General features: G+C 38.9%; 1 long non-coding RNA gene across 1 annotated transcript in view; it reads left to right on the top strand.

Moving 5' to 3' along the window:
• The first annotated feature begins 8,782 nt into the window (after positions 1 to 8,782).
• Positions 8,783 to 23,950, top strand: part of LOC131085232 (uncharacterized) — a 291,057-nt gene continuing 275,889 nt past the window's right edge. The window contains exons 1-2 of the long non-coding RNA XR_009114613.1: positions 8,783 to 8,894; positions 23,246 to 23,337. This is a non-coding gene — a long non-coding RNA (uncharacterized LOC131085232). The remainder of the gene's footprint in view (positions 8,895 to 23,245; positions 23,338 to 23,950) is intronic.

Genomic DNA, 23,950 nt, shown 5'->3' with positions numbered 1-23,950 from the left:
GAATTTGCCTCCCCCAAGTCCTGCGGGTTCCTATATCATTGCACCTTCTGGTTTTAATATGGTCTCCTTCCACGGGAGGTAGCTACGGGGCTGTGTGCTCCCCCTTAGTTTAAAATCTGTGCAGACCTTTACAAAGATTAATATATGTATTTATAAGCGAGAATCAAGCTGTAATGTGGCAGCTGAGTGTAAGCATTTTGGGTAAGACCTCCATAAAACCATAATTACACCCATCTGTTTCCCTAAAGTACCCGGTAGAAAACAGTTAGCACTTATATATCTCTTGATAGCTCTCTCTCAATCTGGTGTTATGGGGAAAGAGGGAAGTTAATTTCCCCCTTTATTTTCTTTCTAGAAAAAGATGGTGCTTAAATTTAAATTTGTGAGAAAAGCAAGCTGAAAGTGTTTGTCAAAGGAGGTTGATTTGTAGATGGAGAGTGTCAACGCAATAGTTTTTCTCAAGTATCTCTAACCCTTATGCATCAATTATGGAAAAGACAGAAAAGGCACAATTCTAATAAAACTGTGGCCATATGCATAGATATTAACAATAAAAACTCCCACATAATATTTCTTAAAAATATGAGCGATTTCATCAAAACTTTTGGATATGCAAAGTGCTGGGCAACTAGGTGTAAACTGAATTCTCGTTGAGAAGGTGCACAAACTAGCCCTGCCCTTATGGCTGGGCTGTTCTGTAATTATTTGACCAAATTATCTTCACCTGGGATAAATCAGTGAACACCTCAGTGGAAGAGGGGTTTCGGGGCTGATAAACTGACTCTGAAACTGATACATTTTATAAAGCAAAAAAAAAAAAAAAAAAAAAGAGAAAATAACTGATTTGCAACACTATTGGGAAGGGGAAAAAATGGACTACAAGAAGCTGTCTGCTTGTGGGATTTTACCACTTACTGATAACCATTTTGGGGGACATTAGAGTTAGGACATTTGTTACTGCACACTTTAAAATATGGTCACTCACAAGGATTTGCTGATCTGGCTACAACCACGTTCCCTAAAGGTGAGCTCCTTGTTTCTTTTGTGAAATGTCCCCGTGTACCATAGCACTTGGAAGTCACTGAGGACTCTCAATGACTTTTGAGCTCATTTGAAGGAATACAGGAACCTTCCACAGCCATCCTGGGGCACTCCAGCTGGAGCGGGATGAGCTGGGGACCGGGCGGTGCTGTGGGTCCGCAGGGCCTGGTGTGACCCTGCAACTCCCCAGGGACGGTCCTGCCAACCTGGCAATGCCCGGGCCAGGCTCTCCTCATCCCGGCCATGTCCCGGGCCAGGCTCTCCTCATCCCGAGCAGGCTCCCCTCATCCCGAGCGTGTCCCGGGCCAGGCTCCCCTCATCCCGAGCGTGTCCTGGGTCAGGCTCCCCTCATCCCGAGCGTGTCCCGGGCAGGGTTCCCTCATCCCGAGCGTGTTTCCTCATCCCGAGTGTGTCCCGGGCATGGTGTCTCCTCACCCCGAGCGGGTCTCCTCATCCCGAGTGTGTCCCGGGCCAGGCTCCCCTCATCCCGAGTGTGTCCCCATGCCGGCTGCCCCTCCTCCCTCGCCGGCCGGTCCCGCGGCACCAGCAGATGGAGCTCCAGGATGCCGATTGCTGAAGGGATGAAGGGATGGCCGTGGAATCGCTGTGGAACGGGCAGGGGACACCTCGGCGCTCTCCTGCGGTGCTGCCCTTCGCCCTTTGCTGCGCCGATGAACTTGAACTGAGAAATGAATACGAGCGCTTCTCAGGATCTGAGAAGTCAGGTTGGCTAAAAGAAAACAAAACCCCAAACTATGTTAAGCATTTAATAGAATGATAGAACGATTTGGTTTGGGAGGGACCTTAAAGATCACCGAGTTTCCATCCCCCTACCAGGCGCAGGGACACCTTCCACCAGACCAGGCTGCTCATGCCCCATCCAGCCTGGCCTTGAAGGATGGGGCATCCACATCTTCTCAGGCAACCTGTGCCAGGGCATCACCACCCTCAGAGGTAAGAATTTCTTCCTGATATCCAATCTAAACCTACTCTCAGTTTGAAATCATTCCCCCTTGTCCTGCCACTACACATTCACATGATCAGCTCTTCCCTTGTAGCTCCCTTCAGGTACGAGTAGGCCGCAGTTAGAGCAACCCTGGAGCTTCCTCTTTCCCAGGCTGAGCAAACCCAACTCTCTCAGCCTTTCCTCATAGGAGAGGTGCTCCATCCCTCAGGTAAATTTGGTGGCCTCCTTCTCCCACAGCTCCATGTCCTTGCTGTGCTGGGGAGCCAGGGCTGGGTGCAGCAGTGCAGGGGGGTCTCACCAGAGCAGAGGGGCAGATCCCCTCCCTCACCTGCTGCCCACAGTGCTCTGGATGCTGCCCAGAACAGGGTTGGGTTTTTGAGCTGAGAGCTCACTCTGCTGGGTCACGTCTGTTTAATCCACTGTTTATTGCTTGGTGTCTCTGCCCAAACCATGCTTCCCAAATTTCACCTTTTGCTAGTGACACTGCAGCTCTTAATACCAAATTATCACTGTCAGGGCTATTGAAGATACTGGCACTCATTAAGCCTATTCTGCATATTGTGTCTATTGAAGTAATAGCTTCTGTGCATCCATATTTAGGCTTTTACTAGAATCACACTACTGAATGATAAAATGCATAATTTTCCATCTCAGGGAACCAGTTTCCTCAGGTGTTGCTGGGGCGGGGTGGCTGGTGGCACTTTATCTTCTGCGTATTTCATGCCAGACCTTTCCAAAACAGAAATAACTCTCTTTAGGCCCAAAGGAGAGAAGCAGGTGTACTCACACTTTACAGGATAAATATTTAGATAAATATCAAGGATATCTAAAGCCCTATCTGAAGCTTTCCCATGGACTTTCTGTTAGTACACACTTATGCTGGATTCTGTTCAAAGCACAGATAAGTAGCACAGAGCAGTCAGAGCTTTCTAAATTTCCCTTTTAGATAAAGAAGTTTAGATGTCACATGTCAAACGTAATCTGACCTCAGGGTTTTCAACCTAGTCTTTAACAGGCATTTCTCACCCTTGAGAAAATGCCTGGCTTTTGAAACAATGCCTCCTTTCAAGAACTTTGGCTTAATATTGTGGCATGAAGGTCAAGATTGTCTTGTACTGACTGACAGAAGCACAGCAGCTTTCACAGTGGTTCCTTTCTTCATATGTGGCTTTTACTTGTGCTTAACATTTTGAACTAGAAAATGAAGAGAATGGGCAAGTATCATTTTCTGTGTGAGGTTTTGATGTGTTTTGTCTTTTAGCCTCACTATTGTTGTCGTGTTGTCATAATACTGAATTCTTATTCTCCTAACTGATGCCCTTTATTTGACAGGACTGTTTACTTTTGTTGGTCTTATGTTTCTGGCAAGATACACAGACAATTTTGACTTGAACCTTTCAGTGGAAGGACACAGAGACAATGCAATGTGTCTCCTCTGTGCAGGCTACCAATGGAACAAACAAAGAACAGACCTGTACGAGCCAGGTCAGCTCAACCCAGACAAAATGAAGGTGAATTACAGCACAGGCAGGTTGGGAGCAACCATCAGGAGGGTGGAAAAGGTTATATCAGAGTGGTGATATTCTCAGGTCTGAATAGAGCTTGTGAAAGGAGCCTGCAGATTGTACATGTGCAACTGAGCCCCAGAGGCTGTTAGCCAGCAGACAGCTGGGGCAAATTCCCCTGGGAACAGCCCTGCTTGGGTGAGATTACACATCCTTGTCATCACCCCTCTGCATGAAGTCCTTCCACTCCTGCCCTGGGTGGCTGTGGGAGCTGGCTCTTCTCCTGCTTTCCTGGGCTGGGACAGCATGCCAGGAATAATGCACTTGTTTGGCAACTGTGGATTGGAACATGAATCTGCAATGTGGGGCTCTTTGAGGAGCCCGTGTTGCTCTCGATTCACAAGCCACAGTGGTCAAACAAGCAATTTTTTTTGATGTAGCTGGCATGTTATGTGTGACCTCTTCTACTGGAAGTGGCCTTTTCTCAGAGGTACCTGAGTCACTCACTGTCACCTCAGGCTACACTTGCTGTGATGTATTTTTTTTCTCAGACTTAAACTGAAGTAATTTAGAAAGGATGCCTGGAAGGACAAGAGAGAGATGGCTTAAGTAGTAGGGCTCTCCCCAAACTCTCAGGCACAGCAAACGCTGAGGAATTGAAGTATACTTATAACATTCCTTTTTTCTCTTTTTTTTTTTTTTTAAGTTGCCTTTTTGCCTGAAAGGCATTGCTTTTTATTAAATAAGTCTTTGCAAAAGCTCTCTTAGCATTGGTACTTGTGGTCACAAGCCAGGAACAGAATTGGAGGTGCTGTGCCCAAATCATTGTAGAATTGTTAATGGGGACTCCTCCCTAAAGCTCAATCCAAGCAAGGAAAAAGTCAATATCCCTAAAGAAACAAGAGCAGAAGTGGTCAAATTTTAGTGGGAATGCCATGAAATAGTATGCAAATCAGGGAAAACCCCATTTTCTTCCTAAATCACCACAGGAGCCATTTTCACCTGTTTTCAGGTTATTCTGGGGCTGACAAACACATCCCCATGTCTTTATGTCTAGGAATTTCATAACCCTTCTTCAGGAAAAAATAGTGTCAACTACCCTGGCACACAAGGAATGCACAATAACCTACCTAGAGAAATGGAAACATCTGTTGCCTGAGCCCCTAAAAGCTCAGCTCCTAAATGGGTGAATATCTGACATCTAACAGGAAATTTTGGCAAGGTGGCCTATCTGTTTGAATTACAGTGGTTTCAAAGCTCTGTGTAATATGATATGAAGAGTTTGGGAGAATGTCTTTAAGCCTGGCTTTTTAAACTTCTGCTCTTTAGGACTAATTTTTTCTGAGGCAAATCTGGGGAGTAAGTGGTGGCTTTGGTAAGAGATGCCAAGTTCTTAAAAACACAGTGGGAGAGGCCACTGGGGTGAGCCAATTCCAGTCAGCAAGTGCTGGAACTCAGTGCCCTGAGGTAACTGGGGGATATTGCAGCACCTTCAGATTCCTATTTCATAATGTTTAATAAGCAGAATAAAAATACTTTTTAAAAATAGAACCTTTAGATTTTTTCTTTCCTGTTTTTTTTTGGTTGTTTTTTTTTTTTTTTTTTTTTTTTTTTTAAACTGAAAAATCAAATCTATTTCAGTCAAATACTTCAGGCATTGGCACCTATGAAAGAAAAATGACATTATTTTTGGCATGGAAAGAATATTGGAAGATTTAGAAGAGAAAATGGATAGCCACTCCATGGATGCAGCTTCTAATGTGCTGATCCCCAGAGGTGCTGCCCCTTGGGCTGGGAGCTGCCTGCAGGCACAAGCACTGATGTAATGTTTGCTGCCTCTCCAGTGCTGATTAACTTGGGGGAAATAAATGCAATTAGTTGAAGTACCTTATATGTCATGCTCCTAATGAATGTTGTAATTTAAGAATAGTACTTAAATTTATTAGAAGCACCTCTTTAAGAGTATTGTTTTGTTGGGTTTTTTCCTAAAATAAATTTATCTGGGTCTTAATAATTCCAATGCCAAGAATTATGCAGTATCTCTTACTGTTCCTCTTGTCCTGCAGAATTTTGTGAATAAACAGGATGAACAAATACATGACACTAGGCATGGATTCACCTGCAGGGTGTGTCCTGTGTGCAGGGACAACCTTGTGCCTCCATGCCTTGTGAACCATGGGTGGCTTTCCTGGATGGTTCTGAGTTTATTTACATGTCAAATGTGATTTATTGGTCATGGTGTTTGTTTTAAAAGAGTTAACAAGTAGAGAGTTAATTTATCTTACAATTATTAAATTGTAAGTATCTAGATTTTTCTGGCTTACCAGCTGAAGATTTTGGTATTCTCTCATATTTAACTGTCTGTCTGTTTTCATTATGAATTGAATTTGCAATAAAGTACAGGGTTTAATTTTGATAAAATTATTATTGGGTAAGGTGCGTTGCTAACTTTCTCTGTTTGCCCATAATAATCCAGTTTATCCAGATATTTCAGAAGAGGTCATCTAAGAGTTACTTGACTGAAGCACAGCATGTTAGCAATATGAAATGACACCTTCTTAAATCAAGACATAAATAAGTCCTTTAACTTTACTGCTACTTTCCCCCCTCTTTCCCAATAATGTAGCTATGTCCTGATTATATGGCACTACAAACATTCAGATTCCTTGATCAAATCTTCTCCATAATTGTGCAGACCTTGATCCTACAAGGCCCTTGCATTCTTCACACAGAAGCTTTGTTTTGTTCTGTATTATTCATTTAAAGATGGTTTGCAGTCAGTTTATTTTGATATTCTGAAACCAGTAAACAGTGTCCATGTCAGGGCTAAGGCACAAGGGTTAGCTGCTGAGTCTGGCTCTCTTGCATAGCTGTTCTGGGGTTAAGATATATACTTAGTATTCCAGATCTCTGATATTTTTCATAATCCTTGAGGAAAAAAAGAGTCAATTAATGAAAAGCAAAAATTTTTGAATTATGTACCATTACATCATGCAAAAGATATGCCGTGAGAAGGTAGGATTGCATCTGAGTGTTTCCCAGCATTGAAAATGTGGCAGATGCATTGTTCCTCAAAAGTAATATGCTCTTCCTGAAATGCATTATTTACCAGAAACATGGGAGTTTGGGGATTTGGGTTGGTGTGGTGGTGATTTTAATTCACCATCTGCCTCCCTAGACCCTAATAGCCTTTCATTTATTTCATATTCACTAGGGCATAGAAAATGCTCAGGGTGTCTAAAATATTATGTGGTTTAAAAAGAACCAGATAAAAGACATTATAACTACTAACTATAGGGGGAATTACAGTGAAAAGTTTTTGAGTGCTTTCCAGGAGGATGCACAAGCTCAGGCTTGCCTGATTTATTTCTACCTCTGTCCTTTCACAGTCACTTTTTCTGAGCCATTTGGGAAGCTTCCTTATCTGCACATTGCTCTGTAAGGGGTAGGTGTGCCATCTGCATATTATTGTAAATTAGAGGATCCATCCATCTACTATCTTAGATGAGCATGGCTTTCCTGCAGGACTTTGTTAAATTGTGTAAATTTAATTTTCATATCCCTTCTGGAATATTGAACAAAACTAATTTTATGACTGTAGGGTTTGAAAGCAGAAGGGGCAGTAAGTTAATATAATTAATCATTGTGTCATTGCTGCAGAATAATGGACTAATTCTCTTCCTAATTTCCAGTTACTTATCATTTGAAATCTCCCAGGGAAAACAGCACTGTGTAGAAAGAACAAGGAACAACCAATTAAAGTAAGTGTTTTGTTTCATCATCTTAAGCAACTGTAACAGAACTGAGGAAACTGTGGTTGTGATTTATTAGTTGCATTTTTTGAGGTTTTTATTTGTTAGATATTTGTATGAACTGCTTCATATGGAAAAAGTAATGAATTTCCCCATATTGCCATATTTTTGTGCATCAGATTTGCATTTTTAAAAAACAGTCAAGTACACAGAATAATTAGCTTGGGTTAAAATGAGCAAAACAAACCATCTGAAACTCTTTGTTAAAAATTTTAGATATTTTTTTATGCCAACTCTTAAAAATTAAACTCGCCTGCAATTATAAAAAATCAACAGTGATCTGCCAGCAGGTCCTACTTTGGGCCTTTTAAACTAAATACTTATGTTTTGCTTACAGGACTGTTTCAAATATTTATTTTACAGCTGATCACTTTAAATGTACCTACTCCCTGTCACTCATTTTGGTGTGGGACTGTGGGATCTGCTAAATCTTTGCAGGTTCAGGTTTAAACTGGCACAACTAAGATGACCAATATCTCTGATATCCCCTCCTGGGTTTGGAACTTGGATGATTTTAGAGAGAATACCAAGAAGGTGAAGGAGAACAAATAGGAATGAGGCTCTGGGAAATACTGGATCAGAGACAGAGCTAAGGGAGGAGCTGGGGAGAAAAAGCATCCCTGGAATGAGTGTGTGGAGCCCATAAAGATGCAGCTGAGCGCCAGATGAGGTGATGGAAGGGCAGAGTGGGAATGGAACAGGGAATAGGAAGTTTTGGCATAAGTGTGAGATAAGGCTCTGTGGGATGGGTAGGACAGGATGTGAATAGAAAAGAAAGATGTTTTGGCAGCTTCTGTTGCTGTACAGAGTTCAGCATCATTTCTGGCAGCAAGCTGGAAAGCATTTAAAGGCTGAGCTTTCAACTAAAAATTCTCATTAAGTAGAGGCCCAGTAACCCTGTCTAAAAGGTTAAAGCAAAAACACCAAACAAGGCAGCATTTCCTCCACTGTTTTTTATGTAAGTACAGCTAATTGAACTGAACTTGGAGGAAATACTAATTTGAATTTTTTTATTTTCTTTCCTTGAACAGGAACTCAGCATGAGCTGTTTGTTAGTTTGAAGTTTTAAAATTTGGAACAACTTTAGTCACTGCTGAACCCAAATGAGAACCAAACTGAATAAGTAACATATTTAACTGTCTAAGCAGATGTAAAAATTCAGGATCAGTTTGTAGCAATTCTGTTTTCTGCATTTTTTGTTTTGATCCCACTATTCAATTATCCTGCCCAGATTTCTTCCAGGCTCCTGCTTTGAGTCAGGTGATGCTGTAGGTTGGAGAAGACCTTCTGGTGGGATGAGTTGGACAGAATTAATGTTGGGGTTTAGACCATGTAAATAGCATTCTTCAAAGTCTTCTTTTTTTTTTTTTTTTTTTTTTGATACTGCTCAATTGCTGCTTCCATCCCCACAAGAAGCTTCAGGAAGGGTGCAGAGGAATGGCCTGCCTCCTGCCATTCACTAGGGAGATTCTCTCTCTCTCCATGTGGTGCTGTGCTGCAAAGTCAGCTGTCCTCACTGCCTGATTGTCAGATGAGCACTGCTGTGACAAAGCCACTTGGAAAAAACAGGTATTGTGTGGGTTTTCATCTGGAGCTGACATCAGGGGTTTTAAGAAAAAAGCTGAGAGATTCATATAGAAATTACCATGCAAGAGTTCATGCCAGTTGTGTTGTTAGCCAGCTTAAATGCTGCACAAGCAAGCTTTTGGAGTTTGATTTTTGCTTTCCTCTGTCCGGAGAACATGGTGTCAAGCATCCATTTTTTATTTTAAGCATAGTCTCAAAGACTTGATTGTTCTTTGATCCTAGTGCTGTGCTGAAGGTAGTTCAAAGTTATAAGGAGTTATGTATGCTGTGTCTTAATGAAATGCTTGTCTGAAATTGAACTGATAGCCTGCTGTGAAAAAATCAATTTGCCATCAGCAACTGAATGTACTTGATGCTCAATTTAGTTCACCCAACTATTCCACGTTTGTTCCCTGTAGTAAAACAAAAGGGTCCTGAGAATTAATTACAGTGTTAGCATCTGCTCATGGCAGCTTTGCTGATACACTTGGTGGAATAAGATACTTAAGGCAGGAGGGAGATGGAGTGTAAAGTTTTTCCCACTGCCATTTCTTATGCAAATATCTTTTAAAGGATAGGCTCCTCTGGTGTTTCCTGTACTTTGTCTTTTGGTTTTAGAGCACTCAGTTCTGTTTAAAACTAGCAAATGCTAATTGCTTCCAGATAATTTGTGTTATGCCACTTTTTCATAGTTCATATTTCCATAACTATCGCTGGCTGCTCAGTGGAGAATTGTTTATTTGAACTTTTGGAATGGCATTTCTTAATTTAAAGTAAATCCCAAACATTCTGGGGTGTCAGTAGATGAATGAGAAGTTGCTGAAGTTGCAGGTTCCTGAGATTCCCAATGTTGGATCTTGTGTTAGTGTAATTCCAACCTGCTGTGCCAAGCACACTGTAGAGCAGCCTTGAATGCTGGACAAGAATACTTTTGTCTTGTGCAAAGTGTCTTCTTTAACAATTGCACCTATTTTAACATTAAAAATTGTCAGTGTGCTCACATGCCAACCTAAACTGAGGTTTTATTGTGCTAAACATAGAAACTGAGCTGCAACACAAGCACACTAAATATTAATAACTTTAGGAATTTAATATTTGATAATTTTGTATTTTAAGTCATATTCAAGTAAATAAATCTTGGTCATTTGGTCTAGCAGACAGATCAGGTCAGATACTTTTTGCTTGGGCTTTTTTTTTTTTTTTTTTTTTTTCCTGAACCATCACAAGGTATAAATTATCTTTATTGGAATGCCTGAGAAAACATGATCTCTCATATCCAAGAGATTTTTATTATTTGTAAGTTGTCTCTAAGTTCTGTCATGTTGGATTTGAAATGTGTTCATCCACATCACTGTATTTTGGAGAGGATCATAGATTTCTGTGAAAGGGTGCTTGAAATTTAATCTTGTCCTCTATGATTGCGATGCCTGTAGTGGTGGTAGAGTTGTCCTGTTTGTATTGGAGAACGATTTTACTTGAAGTCATTATAATAAACCCCCTAAATTTGGTGAAGTAAAACCAGGTTCATTTCAATTGTCTGTCCATTAGGTTGCCATGTACCAAATGCTCTTAACTTCTTAACTCATAAGAAGATTGTTGAAGCAGTGCCTGACACTGGTCAGGTGTTAATTACTGGCAATTAATATTAAAGCAAAAAGAAAAATATATAAATTAAATATGTAATGAATTAATACTCTTATAAAACTGGAGTAACATAGTGTGACATTTAATATGCACACCTGCATATCTTGTTTCTTCTATCCTCTAGAAATTTAACTGAGGATTCAAAGAGTTTTTCTCAGCAATGGAAGAGCATTTCTGTATTTTGCAGATATGCTTTTTTAGAACATCACATGGCATGAAATTTAAACTCTCTGCACGTAGAACAGTTTTTGAAAGAACATTTGCTGCTCCTTCAGAGTGAACACATCCTCTAAATAATTATTTTTGTATCTACTTAGCAAGGCCATCCTAATCAGGAAAAATGTCATATATCTTTATAAAAATAAGGTGGTTGTTTATTAAAAGTGCTGCTGAGAATGACTGTGATCTCTCTAGACAAGAGCAGATAGGTGAATTTAGAACTAATGGTTTTTATGATTCTTGAATATAGTTCTTCTCAAGGAATATGCTTCATATGTTTGGCAATATTAAGGGGACAGAAAAGTCCTATCATTCTATAATTTTTACAGTAGATGGTAATTGTTACCTTGATAATACATTTTACATTTTTTACATGAGCTGTAAGACTTCCAAAGCAATTTTTGCTATGTTAGCTTTGGTGCACAAGGTGTATGGAATCTTCTGATCTCCATTCCTTGCATGTGAAATAATTGTCAAAGAGAAGTGGTTTTCTTTTGAATACTTCAGCAAAACAGAAATGGGAATTTGTATGTGCTTTCAATTTGCTAGGAAGGGAAACAATTAATTTTTTTTCCCTTTTTTCTTTGGTGTGGGAAAAGTATTCCTCATAGCCTAATATTTAATACAGTTGGGAGGAAAACTGTAGGTTTTGTACACCACTTAATTTCTCTAGACATTGAAATGTCTTCACCTGGAGAAGCAGCCTATTTTGTGTCTAGCATTTTTCATTAGAGGTACTAATTAGCAACACATAACAAATGATGCTGTTATGCATTAATACTCAGAAGTGCATGCAGGATGGATGGATCCACATTGGACCCATCACTGAAATTGGGGACACCTGCTCTCAGAGCTCTGGGCAAGATGCCAACTGCAGAAATTATATTGAAACAGAATATATTGAGTATTTAATATAGTTTTAAATAGAGGTTTTGTGGATTTTTTTGAAGTAAGCATCCTTTGTGTGGTTGCTTGTACTGCTTGGAATTGGACTTGATTGTTCAGATTGTGCCAGGTAGAAGCTACAGTGGAAGGGTGGGAGGAGTATTGTCTCTATCCTGTTTGGTGTCATTAAAATATAGAATATTTTGTTACACTCCTATTTAACATAGATCAGTTTTCAAGCCAGATAATTGCCCTGATTAATTCCTTACTACACTTGTTTATCTCTATGGCAAAAGGATATTTCCTTCAGCTTTAAAGGGTCTTCATTACTTTCCTTAATTTGTGGTAGCTACATGCATCACATTGCAACCACCCTCACCTTCATTTATGGTAGCAGAAGGGCTTCAAGTCCGCCTTAAAATACTTCAGGAGTTGAACTCGTGTGTGCAGCTAAGAAAAATAAATCCAATAAGGTCCTTCTTTCAAATAACCTCCTCTCTGTAGACCATGGTAGGACATATGGGGCACATGCACACATAACAAAACTCTCTTTCTTCTCTTCTCATTTTAGTCCAGCTCAGACATTTGCCAGATATTGATTTTCCCCCTAAATTTTCCTAAAATAATCAATTATAAAATCAAGCTAAAGTTATTATTTATGAGGTTACAGCACAGCTGCTAATTTTTTCATGCTCCTGAGCATACCAGGAAACCAACTACATGGACATTTTATTTGTGAGATGTTTTCATTTTGGTGTTTCCATGTTTGTTGGCTGCTTTGCACTGAAACAATGTTTTCCTCTGCTTCCTTAGCCAAGGCAGAAAAGTCTTGATTTGAGCTTGTCTAATTTCTCATGTTTTTAGCAAGTAGGCATAGAAAGGTAACAGGGTTGGATTTTTTAGATGATTTCTCTTTTCATGTATTGTCTGCAAACCAGAAGTTTAGATTGAAGGTAGGGAATTATATCAGAACAAGTCTTTAATAAGCCATCACAACAGGTACATAAATGGTATTGGAGGCTGTTCCACTGCCACAGCCCAATGCCTACTAAGATAAATATTATGTAAGAGGGTGGTTTTTACCTGAATATCTTATTTCACTTACATTAATTTTTTAACAATGGAAACCACTCCATATTCTTTGTACAGCAGTCTGTACAAAAATTCTGCAATAGTTTGTGTGTAACTGAAAAACTTTTAGGGGCCTTCCAGCTGAAGAAGTTTGGAAGAAATACATTAAATTTGATGGCAGGCAAACTTTAAGGAGGAATATAGACAATTGTATTGGATAGGAAAAGTAAAGTAACAGTAGGAATTAAGTATTATTTCTCTTCAGTAAATAACTATTTTACAGCAGTGCAGAGGATTCACATGCCTCTGTTTGTATTCTTAAATTTTGATAGATTTCTGCATTTTATGACTGTTCAAACTGCATGTTGATTGCAGTGGAAATGAATGATGTTTGATTTAGTACCACTGAGTTTTCATTTTCAAGGAATACCTTAAGTAAAATGTACCAATGTGGTATAGTCTGGAAGATCCTAGGAACCGTTTTCTGTAGCCTTTTCCCCCTTTCCAATCCTTGAGAGCCAGTCTTTGAGATTATAGATGTTATTTTGAGATTTTTGCATAAAGTAGATAGGTGAGCATGTGTTTGTGTGCACTCAAACGTGTGTGTTCCTGGGAACTCTTATATTTAATGTAAAAGAGAAATTGGTACCTTCCCAGTTCATGATAACAAAGTATGGAATTAAGAAATACGTATATTTGATTGTGGCAGAAAAGCAAACACAAAAGAACAGCACTGAAAACATGACAGCAGGGTTAACATAACTTTTAGGGAGAAAGGCATGATTGGTTGCTTACCTTTTCCTTCTGCTTAATAGAATTACCTCATTTGTGACTTTGCATTAAATTCTGCCTTACTGTCATGTAGAAAAATAATTTTTAATTAGTGTTACCTTTAGTGCATTTCAGAGGCCCGTTGAAATCTGTAATTACTTGCAATTTTATAATTCATTTTAAGTACATAATGACATAGCTGTTTACCTATGTAGTCTGTGTACTGGTATGTGACTTCATGCAGCATAGAATGCTTTTTTATTTTTGCAGACCTATGTTTAGCTGATGTTTGATTTAATTTTTTTAATGATAAACCTTAGATAGCTTTTAAAATTGAGATTTTTGTGTGTAGGTACTGAGTGACTGGACTGTTTTGATTGGTATCAGACAGGTTTGAGGCTGGCTTTACATTTAAAGCTAACTTTATACAAGTTATAGAGTTTTCGTTATGAAAGATTTAATACTGAGAATACCAAGTATCAGTACACAGAATACCAAGAGATTTTTCTGCAATCATGTCTAAAACACTTTCTCTTTTATATTTTTTCTGGGAAAAATGTTGAACTGGATGCCATGACTTGCAAATTTATCCCCATCTCAATGGTAAAATCAGTAAACATTTGATGTGAAAGGAAGAAATATTGATGATTTCTGAACAGAAATTCTAAAAGTCTTGGTACAGTGGCCTCCACTTTTCATCTGAGGTCACAGCACCTTTTGTGAAGGACAGCTTGATCCTCTCTCTAAGCTAATAACAAAGGAAATGTAGAATAGAGATGCCACCTTGTGGGTGAACTAAATGATGCAGTAGATTGTTCAAAAAGTTTAACAAATAGATTCTATGTATTTGTAACTGGCTGCTAGAAATTGAAGTTGTTTTTTTTAACATTTAGATTTATTTTTTGAGTTTATGTTTGTGAATTTTTTATGAAGTATCTAAGTAACAACAGTTGGACCATTCTGGAATAGGTGTTAAATGGCTGCTAAAAATCATGCTTGTAGTCAACAGATTATTTTGTCATCAAATTCAATGCATTGTTCCTAATGTTTTGAAGCACAATTTTAATGATGTCTTCCTGACCTGATTGACAAAAAAACCTCAAAAACCAAAAGCAAACAAATCAAAAAACCAACATCAAAAAAACCCCCCAAAACAACCTGACAAGAAAGGGAAGATTTTGCAGATATTCCCTGTATTAAAACAAAATGGTGATGCATTCAGGTTTCTGTGCTGGAATTCTCAATAGATGCCAAGATTAACACGTTATATGGGTTAATTTGTCATTCTTAACTGCATGCCATGGGATTTCTTGCAGCATTCAATGAAATACCAGGTATCTACAGACCTTGGTTTTGAATCACCTTTGCCTTGGGCAGGTTTATATAGAATGATCTGGATTTTTAGGGCTTTATTTTGGTGTTTTTTGACTCATTCAGTGGTAATGGCCTCTCACAGCTGCTCTATATGGGAAACACAATTGAGAGAAATGGTACTGATACCTCTATTCTTGTACAGATTTTTGGAGATTCACTAATTTTGGATTTTGCTTTGGAAGATACATGTTTGCTGTGCATCCGTGTTTCTTGCATAAGAACCTTATAAACTCTTCAGGATCACTTAAGCTTGTTTGTGGCATTCTGAATCTTTGTCGTGACACTGGTGTAAGAAACACTTTCTGCTTTTTTAAGTTACTATGAGCACCATTGTGTTCCTTTGGCTTTGGATTTATTTCTTCCTGGTTTGTCTGCAGGTCTTAGGATGATTGTCAAGGTAACTGATGTAAATACCTTCGTAGGATTCTTCTTTTCCCTGAAAATTTGGTTCAGATTAGGCAAAGGCAACTCCTGTCCTCTCCCTTTTTCATGGCCAATTGGATTAATGCAGGTGGGGGTTCTGCTGTGCAGCTGAGCAAGTCATTGCTGGCAGTTAATTTCTCCACATGTGGCATCTCAGATTAATTTATAAAGGTATGGTTTTACTATTAGCCAAGAGATAGAGATTTTGTTTGGTAGCTGGAATGGTAGAGGAATTCCTGACACCTGGCCACAGCTCTGAAATCTGCTTCTTGCTGCTGTGCTGCCCCCATGAGCTGCTGAGAAGGCTGTGGGAGGCTGAGGTAGCACAGAGTGAGCTCTGCTGTCTCAGGGCTCTCCTGGGGGCTGAACAGTAGTGTGGTGGCTTTTCTTGGCTGATGTTGACCACAAGAGGTCAAGTGTTAAAAAAAAAAAAAAATCTGTCATAGCACAGTGTAAAGTATTCCTAGCCTGAAGTTCTTTTAGGATGTTCTGTGTTATGCTCTGAGTTATCTGCATTGGGCACCCTTAGGAAATAAACAATGACATCAGAATCACCCAAGAAGTCAAGCAATAAATGCCAGATGCAGATTAATTTTAGTGTATGGTTGTACACAACTTTTAAGCATGCCAAGCTTTTAATAACCCCATGCCCCATTATTTCAGTGGTGTTTATGTATATTTAAACACTAGTGCAAGAAATTAGCATCATGTTTGCTGGTTCAAAATCTATTCCTATCTATTTCTAATGTCCTATAAAAGAGTGCTTTTGATTTGAATGATTTTTCTCTTCTATGGCAGCTGAATATTCTAAACTTAATGCTTTGTGCCCTGCTCAGAAATTATAGGGTATACAAAAAACTATACCCTGAAAAAAAATTATACCCTGAAATTCATTCAAACATTTAAAACTTATTATGTCTAGCAGAGACAGATTTAAGATTACTGAGTTTCTGGTTGAAGTACTCCAAGTAGAAATCCATACTCCATTAGGTTCTGAAATATTATGTGACCTTAATTTTCCAGGTATTTTGCCCTTCAAGTTCAAGATAGTATTTTAATACTATTTAAGTCTCCTGAAGAGCCTTGTAATATGATAGGCTTAAGTTGTGAAACATTTGAGCAAAATAAGAGATAAAAAAGTAATTTAGGATTTTGTATTTTTTAAAATGTGTAGCAACATAAAGATATGCATAAAATGACACATTGAAATAGGTGATAAAATTTGCATTTTTTGGGTGCATTTTCCAGTGAAATTATGTGTGCATGCAATCAACCCTATTTCTTGTATGAAGGTCTTTCTTTGCATTTGACTATTTTAGGCAGAGGTATTTCCAGTGATACGAACCTAGGGATTTGTCTTTTATGTTGTGGTGTACTTCACATAAAATTCTACCTGCAGAGCAGATGTAGGATCACATCTCAGGAGATGAAAGAGAATTTCAGAACCAAACTTACTTTGTGTGGAAAAAAAAGAAGAAATAGATTTAAAAAATGTCCTACAGAAAAAGTTAGGGGATAAATTTGTTTTGCTATTAATAAATGCAATGTTTTCTTTCAGCAATATTAAATAAAAGGAAATGAAAATTATCAGCAGCTGGTGTTATGCCCAGCTCCATGAGATGTTAGAAGTGTACCTAATAAATGACAGCAATAGCTTCTGATATTTTATCCCCTCTACCATAATCCTTGAGTGCTCCCATGGCTAAGCAGTATGAGAGAGACAAAACACATCAATGCCGAAAACCTGGAAAAAGGAAGGAGTATGTAATTGACCCATAAGGACGCTTATTCTGGGTGTGAAGTTATATATTATTCATGTGTATATTTGTATGTTTTGTAAGTGTGTATCTCAATGGTTATCCTAAGTTTTGGTGGTTTGGGTTTTTTTTCTGGTCTAAAAATCATGTTTTATTCATATACACCAAGAAAGTGTTAATGGCAGGGTTTTCTGTGACTGTGTACAACACTGGTTGTTATTATATTCTGTAACAACTTAGCGTAGGTTGTCTTACCTAAAGATTTTCATTAATTTGCCCAAAATGTTGTTGAATGGACCATCCTTTTGACAGGCCTGTGTGCTGATGGCTGCCTAGCAGATTCTACAGTGTCACAATGTGGGTGTCAGCACTGAGACCTTTCTCAGTCACAGCTTCAGGTTGGGCATTCTAGCTCCTGAGCACAGGAAGGAATGTAAAACATAACCCAGCAGGCAACCATTAATTGCATTTTGCTTGTCTGAGCTGCTGTTTGCCTGCTCCAGGCTGCCAAACACCGAGCTTTTCCCACGGATTTCATTAGCTGTTGCCCAGTCCTGGGGGTTTGCTGCATATCTGGGATTCTTCTCTGAGAGCTGCAAGTGCAGTGGTTGGTGCTGGCTACTAAATTGGGTCTCAGTGGCTGGTCCACTTTTGGTGAAGTCAGAATAAATTCCTTTGGCTGACAAGACTGCCAGCTCTGGTTTTTAAGCGTTGCAGGCTGCCTTGGCGCTTGGTGAGTGTGAACATTCACCCTGTATTTCTGCCAAACAAGGAGTAGGACAACTGTGAGTGCAGAAAGGCAGCCAGGAATCTTGAATCGGAGCTGTGAAAAATGATGTCCCCTTTAGTCTGTGCTTGTGGGTTTTATTTTGCCAAAAACTGCAAACTTGACCTCTGATTTGCTAAATTTTACTAACTAGCAACTGCAAGCAGTTTAAAAAAGGCTGTTTCAAATGATTCAAGATTGTATATTTGTTGATTTTTTTTGTTTCATCTAGAAAGCTGTGAAGTTTTGTGTCTACTTTACTACGAGTAATTAGCCCAGCACTCTGAAATGCACAGAGCGAAGGGAGGAATTTAGGAAGACTGTGGAAAGGAAAATGCCATCAGAATATGAAAAGGTTAAAAACTTATAAAAATTTCCAGTGTTGGTGGGGTTAAATAAAGATCTTTGTCAGATTTCTAGAAGTACCAAGTATACACCATAACACATCCACTTACTACTTAGAGTTTTCTTGAGTCATAATTTTTGTAATCCCATTAGTCCTTATTGAGAGAACAAGCTTCAATCTGGTGCTGGAAGGATGAATCAATTTATATCTTTCAATTTATATCTTGCTCTTAAAAAGAACTAAATAAACTTGTGGCCTCTGTTTCTGTCATTTGCAGAATCTCTTCACAGTGTTATGTCACTTGTAATTGTAATCTTGTAATCTCTGTGGTTCTGCATGGCAAACACTCTCTGGCCTTCTCAAACAAAATCCAGTTTTCCTGTTCTCCACATTCCAATCACAGATAAAAATGTTTTATCTCATAAAATATTGGGCAAGAGTGTTTCTATCTATCACTTTACAAGAGAAGAACAAAACTAAGCTTTATCTTTGAAGAAATAACATGATCTTGTCCTTTTAATAGAAAGAAGAGATCCTTTGCCTGTGAAAATTAAATCCTCCACAGTTTGTAGTTGCTTTTAAAACTCCTCAGCCTGACAGTGAAATTGTGTAATCTGATAATAGCATGCCTGAGGCTTGTTGTGATTTTTTGGGCAGTGGTATTAGCAGATGCTGTGCTCTGTTGATTTTAGTCACTTAGGGGTTTCATCCTGAGCCCACTGACCTGAGTGTAAATGCAGTGTGATTACTCTGACTTCACTGGAATTACCATACAGATTTTGGGGTAACTGAAAACCACATTTATTTAATCACACTTGTAGTTCTGCTGTGGGCTTTTCAGAAGTCACTAAAGAAAGGCACAGGTGACTTTTCTCATCTCTTTGTGACAGCTTTCTTAATTCAAAGAGTGTTTGCTGCTGACCAGTTGTTAGAATTGTCATGTATCTGTCTGTGTCTTTGTACTGATGACTCAAGGTCTCTCTGCTAAATGCACACACTGGGTGACTTTCCCTTGTCTTACAGCCAGTTTGAGTTGCTTTAAAATTCCCGTGCCTTGTCACTAGAATTTCTCTTTATTCATGAACCTTCTCACTGACTTTACAGGCAGTTTGATATGAATATATTTGAGTGTCTGTGGTTGGATGCAGTAATTTGACATGTTCTAGAAGTGGTAAGTGGTTGGCATTGGTAGGTGGCCATAAATAAAAACTAGTGAAATGTAGGATCTAATCCCACAGTCATTTTTCCCCCTCTGATGCTGTCAATGGGAGATCTGTCTTTGTAACAGGGACTAAGTCATCAGGATTGTACAGAACAGAAATTTTAACGTGTTCACAGCAGATTTTATAGCACAGATGTCTTCAGTGGCACAGACGTGAATGTTTCCTATTTAGTGAAGGCTTTTTCTTAACTCTGGAGGCTTTTCAGACTGACAAACCAAACTCTCCACAGCAGACCCTTCAGGTTTTTCACTTATAATATAATAAGGGTAGTTTAATGCTGAGCCTCATGTACTTTTTTCCTCCTTTATTTTACTGACCAAAGAAATTTAATGAGAGTCTTGTGTCCCTTTGTTTCTTGTGGTTCTCAAAATCTCCCCTTTCAGTATTTTAAAACTCCAAGTAAAAGATGCAAATGGATGAAGGTGTTAGAGATATCTGTGTTAATAACTACTGACTGCTACTCATAACTGGTGATTAAGTAGTAACCAGTTTATTATTATAATCCCTGATAATAAACTGGTTCACTACATCTTTTATGCATCCTTGGGGTAATTTAGGGATAACACAGAAATGCTAAACAAAATCAGGAGGAGAAAAAAGGGAAGGAGAATGAAAGAGGTTTTTGAGCTGTTTTTTTCTGGTACAAGGGGGGCTGTCTGGGGACACGTGTGAAAGCAGGATTTTAGGTGTGTCCAGGCTTGGAGGACCTGCAACACACAGAGAGGAGGGTCACCCTTGTCTTCTGCCTCCTCTCCTTTGTGATTCTGATCTCAGTGGCCACAGAAGAAAGCAAATGTGTTGGTCTAGGAGAGAAGGTCTCCAGAAGTGTCTGACCTAAGCCATGGCTTTCTCTTGGCTTGGAATGCCAAGGTCTTGTGCTGGTTTTGTCACTGAGGGCAGGGCTGGCCCAGTACTCCAGTGATTCTGTTCCCTGCTCAGGTAAAATCTGATGCAGCTGTTAAAGGGCTGTGGTGCTGCATAGGACACACCAGGCTCTGGGAATCTCTAGGAAAGAGTTCATGTGCTTTCGAGGAATTCCTAGCCTGCTTTCTAGGAATTTACCTCTCAGCTTTCCAGGCATTTGCACTGTGTTTTCTAGGAAATGCCAGCTTCTGCTTTCTACTTACATTTCCTCATCATTTTCCATTATTTCCTCGTGTTCTTTTGTGGTTTTGTTTTTTTTTTCCCCTTTACTGCATCATGATAATTTACCCTCAACTTACAGGAATTGCTTATGTGCCTTCTGGAAATTTCCTCTTTCATTTCTAGCAATTTATCTCTGGTTTTCAGTAATTCTCCGTGTCTGCTGGCTATGAATTTAACATCCCATATTTTGTGAATTTTCTTTGTGCTCTCTGAGGAGTCTCCCCTCTAGGCAGGTAGCCACCACAGATTTTTGCTCTGTGCTTTGTAAGAATTTACTTTGCATGTTCTAGAAAATTTTCCTTGTGCATTCAAGGAATTTCTCTCTGCCTTCTAGAAATTTTCTCTGTGCTGCCTAAATTTTTCTCCTGCAAATTCAAGTAATTTCCCCTATGCTTTCTAAGACATTCTATATGAGTTTTGTAGAAATTTTACACAGGATTTTGAGGAATAAACCCTTTTCTTTCTAAGAATTTCTCACAGGTTTCCTTGAATTTCACCTTTCAATTTCTGGCAATTACATCCTGTTCATTTAAACTGAGGGTACAAACATACTACTCACAAATGGTTATTTATTAATTTATTAACTAGTAGAATCAACCATTTATATGGTTTATATCTCAGGCTTTTTGTGTTGACCCTTTACCTTATGCAATCTGGATTGAGGTCCTGGCCCTGTTTTTTCTTTTCTAGGTGCTGCTCTTTTGTAAGTAAAATTGTAGGATGAAGCCTCAGTGTGCATTCACAGCTCTTGCAGTACTTGTCTTCCTGTACCAATCATTTGCCATGTAATAATATTTTAGAATGTTAATTGTGATAACTGACGTTATCTTAATTTAACAGATAAGGAAAATTGTAGCAGGAGGGTGGTGTACTTCTCAGCTCCCAAAGGAGCTTAGAGAAGATTTAATTCCTAGCTCAATTTAGAAGCAGATATACTAAGAGTAGAAGAGAAGAATCAGTAAGGGTTGAACCCCAGCTTTCTGGTTTTCTTTGGTTTTTTAATCAAGTTCAGATATTGCAGATGCTAAAAATCATGGAGGAGTTGAAACAAAATAAGATCTAGAATCTTAGTTTCTAATATATTGGCTACATAGCTCCCACCTTCCAACACCAGAAAGTTTAAAGTGGGAGCTCCCCGTTCCCAATTTTTATCCCTGATGGATGCTATGTCTCTTGGCATGTCTGCCTTGACCAGCAACAACTACATACAGTTTCTTGGATCGCTCACAGCTTTAATTTTGGTCAAAAGCACCGACAAATACCTGTGGGTAGGGGAAAAAAATAACTTCAAATTGCTCTTTGGTGACATTGTCAATTCACATAGGAAAAGAAAGTAGAGTGTACATGTAATAGGGAAATGCCTCTAGATGCTGAAAGCTGTCACATAACAATTCCTTCTCTCTTTCTCTGTTTGTGTAACATGGTATTAAAAAGAGACAGGTATTAATCTGCTCCTCCTGTACAACTTGAAGTTGTATAAAATGTGCTTTTATCATAGTTACCTAGAGTGGTTAAGGCAGATAATTCACTACTGGAGTGTTTGAGATTTTTATCTATCCATGGGGCAGTCTGCCACACCATTTGTTCATTCTTTAATTGGTTAATTAAACATGTTATAGCTTCTAGCTTCAGAGATTAATAAAAGCTTGCAAAATAATCTGGTAAATACACAGAGATGGGGTAGGCTTTGGTGTCTTGCCCTATGGTTCTGACACCCACAAGGGTCTGAGAAAGACCATATGACTCTCATGAGGGGATTAAAACATCATGAATAGAAAATCTTAATCAAAAGCTAATGTAAAATTGGTATTTTTCTTTTTTCTTTTTAAATTTTTTTAATATTGGCAGTAATCTGGATTAAAAGAGTTGTAGGCCCCTCCCTAACTTATTGCTTTGTTGATTTATTTATTCTGAACTCATACCATTTTCTTGTGCCTAGACAAAAGATTTACGAAGGTGCTTGTGAAAAAGTTATTTCTCCTTTTTCTTGAATTTTCATATTGATAATATTGAAGAGAAAAACCCATATTCTTTATTGATTTATCAACAGAAGACTTTACTCCAGACAGAATTTTTTAATACAAAAATTTTGTTCAGAGCAAAATGCAAGATAAATTCAGGATTTTAGCCGCTTCCTAATGTTTTCAGAACATCTTCAAGAGGACAAAAAGATTTCTACATATCATTATGCTTATCTCTTTTTTGTGTTAGTTATCACATTTTTTCCCTGGTACATTTCAGAGAATCAAGAACTGTAATAACTTTATCATATTACAGTTAAAAATTTCTTAGATAGGAGGATAGTAAGAGTATTAATATTGTCAGAGACTTAAATATGGAAATAGGGTATTAATCACGTTTCATGTAAATTGCAAAACGTAGGCTATTGAGTGAGATTAGAAGTTATCTCATGATAAAAGCACTCTATCAGAAAAGAACATTCTCTTAAGTAGTTTTTGTCTCCATGTAAGTATTTTGTACTATTGTTTTCTAATAAGTCATCTGTCATTCAAATAGAAAAGTCCTAGGTCTGGGAAATGAGGGGCTAGGATGGAACCAAAGGGCTTAAGGATGTTCAAATGACATCTGAGATTATCTCTGAGGTGCATCAGAGGCAATGGAGCAGAGGAGATTTTGCAGGATGCCAGCTGAAAACCTGCTCCTTGTTTTCTGAGGGAATGCAGGCTGTGCGCTCTCAGCTCAAGCCAACGCTCTCCATTTTCTTGCAGCTTGGATCCTTCTTTGAGCTCACTGATGTCCCCCTGTGTCTGCAACGCCAACACCCTCGTGTCTCCAGAGACTGAGGCCCCCCTTGCCAGAGGTGAGCAGTGCTGCTCTTATCACTGCTTGGGGCAGCAGCTCCTCAGTGTGGGGAGCAGGTGCTTACTGAGGAATGGTCCCAAATTTCAGCACTCTGATCCCTGTCCTGCAGCCAGATGGAGGCAGTTTCCTGTGCCTCACTTGCAGTAGCCATTCGCAATGGTAGAATGAGTCTCTTTTATATAGGTGGGCAGCTTGATGGTATTCCAAGAGTTAAAGGCTTGTAAATCCCCCAAAACTTGCAGGGGTTGCTTCTTCTCTGTTGTCTGCTGTGGAGGAACTGAGCTCTGGCTTTCTTGCCTGGAAATGTTTAGCTAAACTTTCCTCCTTTGGTGCATTTTAACTCCTTCTGAGCCTTTTTGTACAGCTTCTTATTTGAGAAAAGTAGACTTTACACGAGGAATCACCTGAAAATCAGCTCTCCAGGGGAATTGCAAGAGTACCCAAATATCCTTGCTTTTGTTATCCCTGTTTTGGCAGCACTGCTGAAGGATGTTCTTCACATGATGCCAGTTAGAAGCAAAAGTTCATTTTTATTGGATGCTCCAGATCAACAGCTTTTCAGGTTTATTGAAGTATTTTGAAATCCTCCGAAAATATGTTGTATACCATTT

The sequence above is a fragment of the Melospiza georgiana genome, chromosome 6 (genome assembly GCF_028018845.1).
Source record: "Melospiza georgiana isolate bMelGeo1 chromosome 6, bMelGeo1.pri, whole genome shotgun sequence".
Classification (NCBI taxonomy): Eukaryota; Metazoa; Chordata; class Aves; order Passeriformes; family Passerellidae; genus Melospiza; species Melospiza georgiana.
This window is presented reverse-complemented; position numbering and strand designations above follow the sequence as displayed.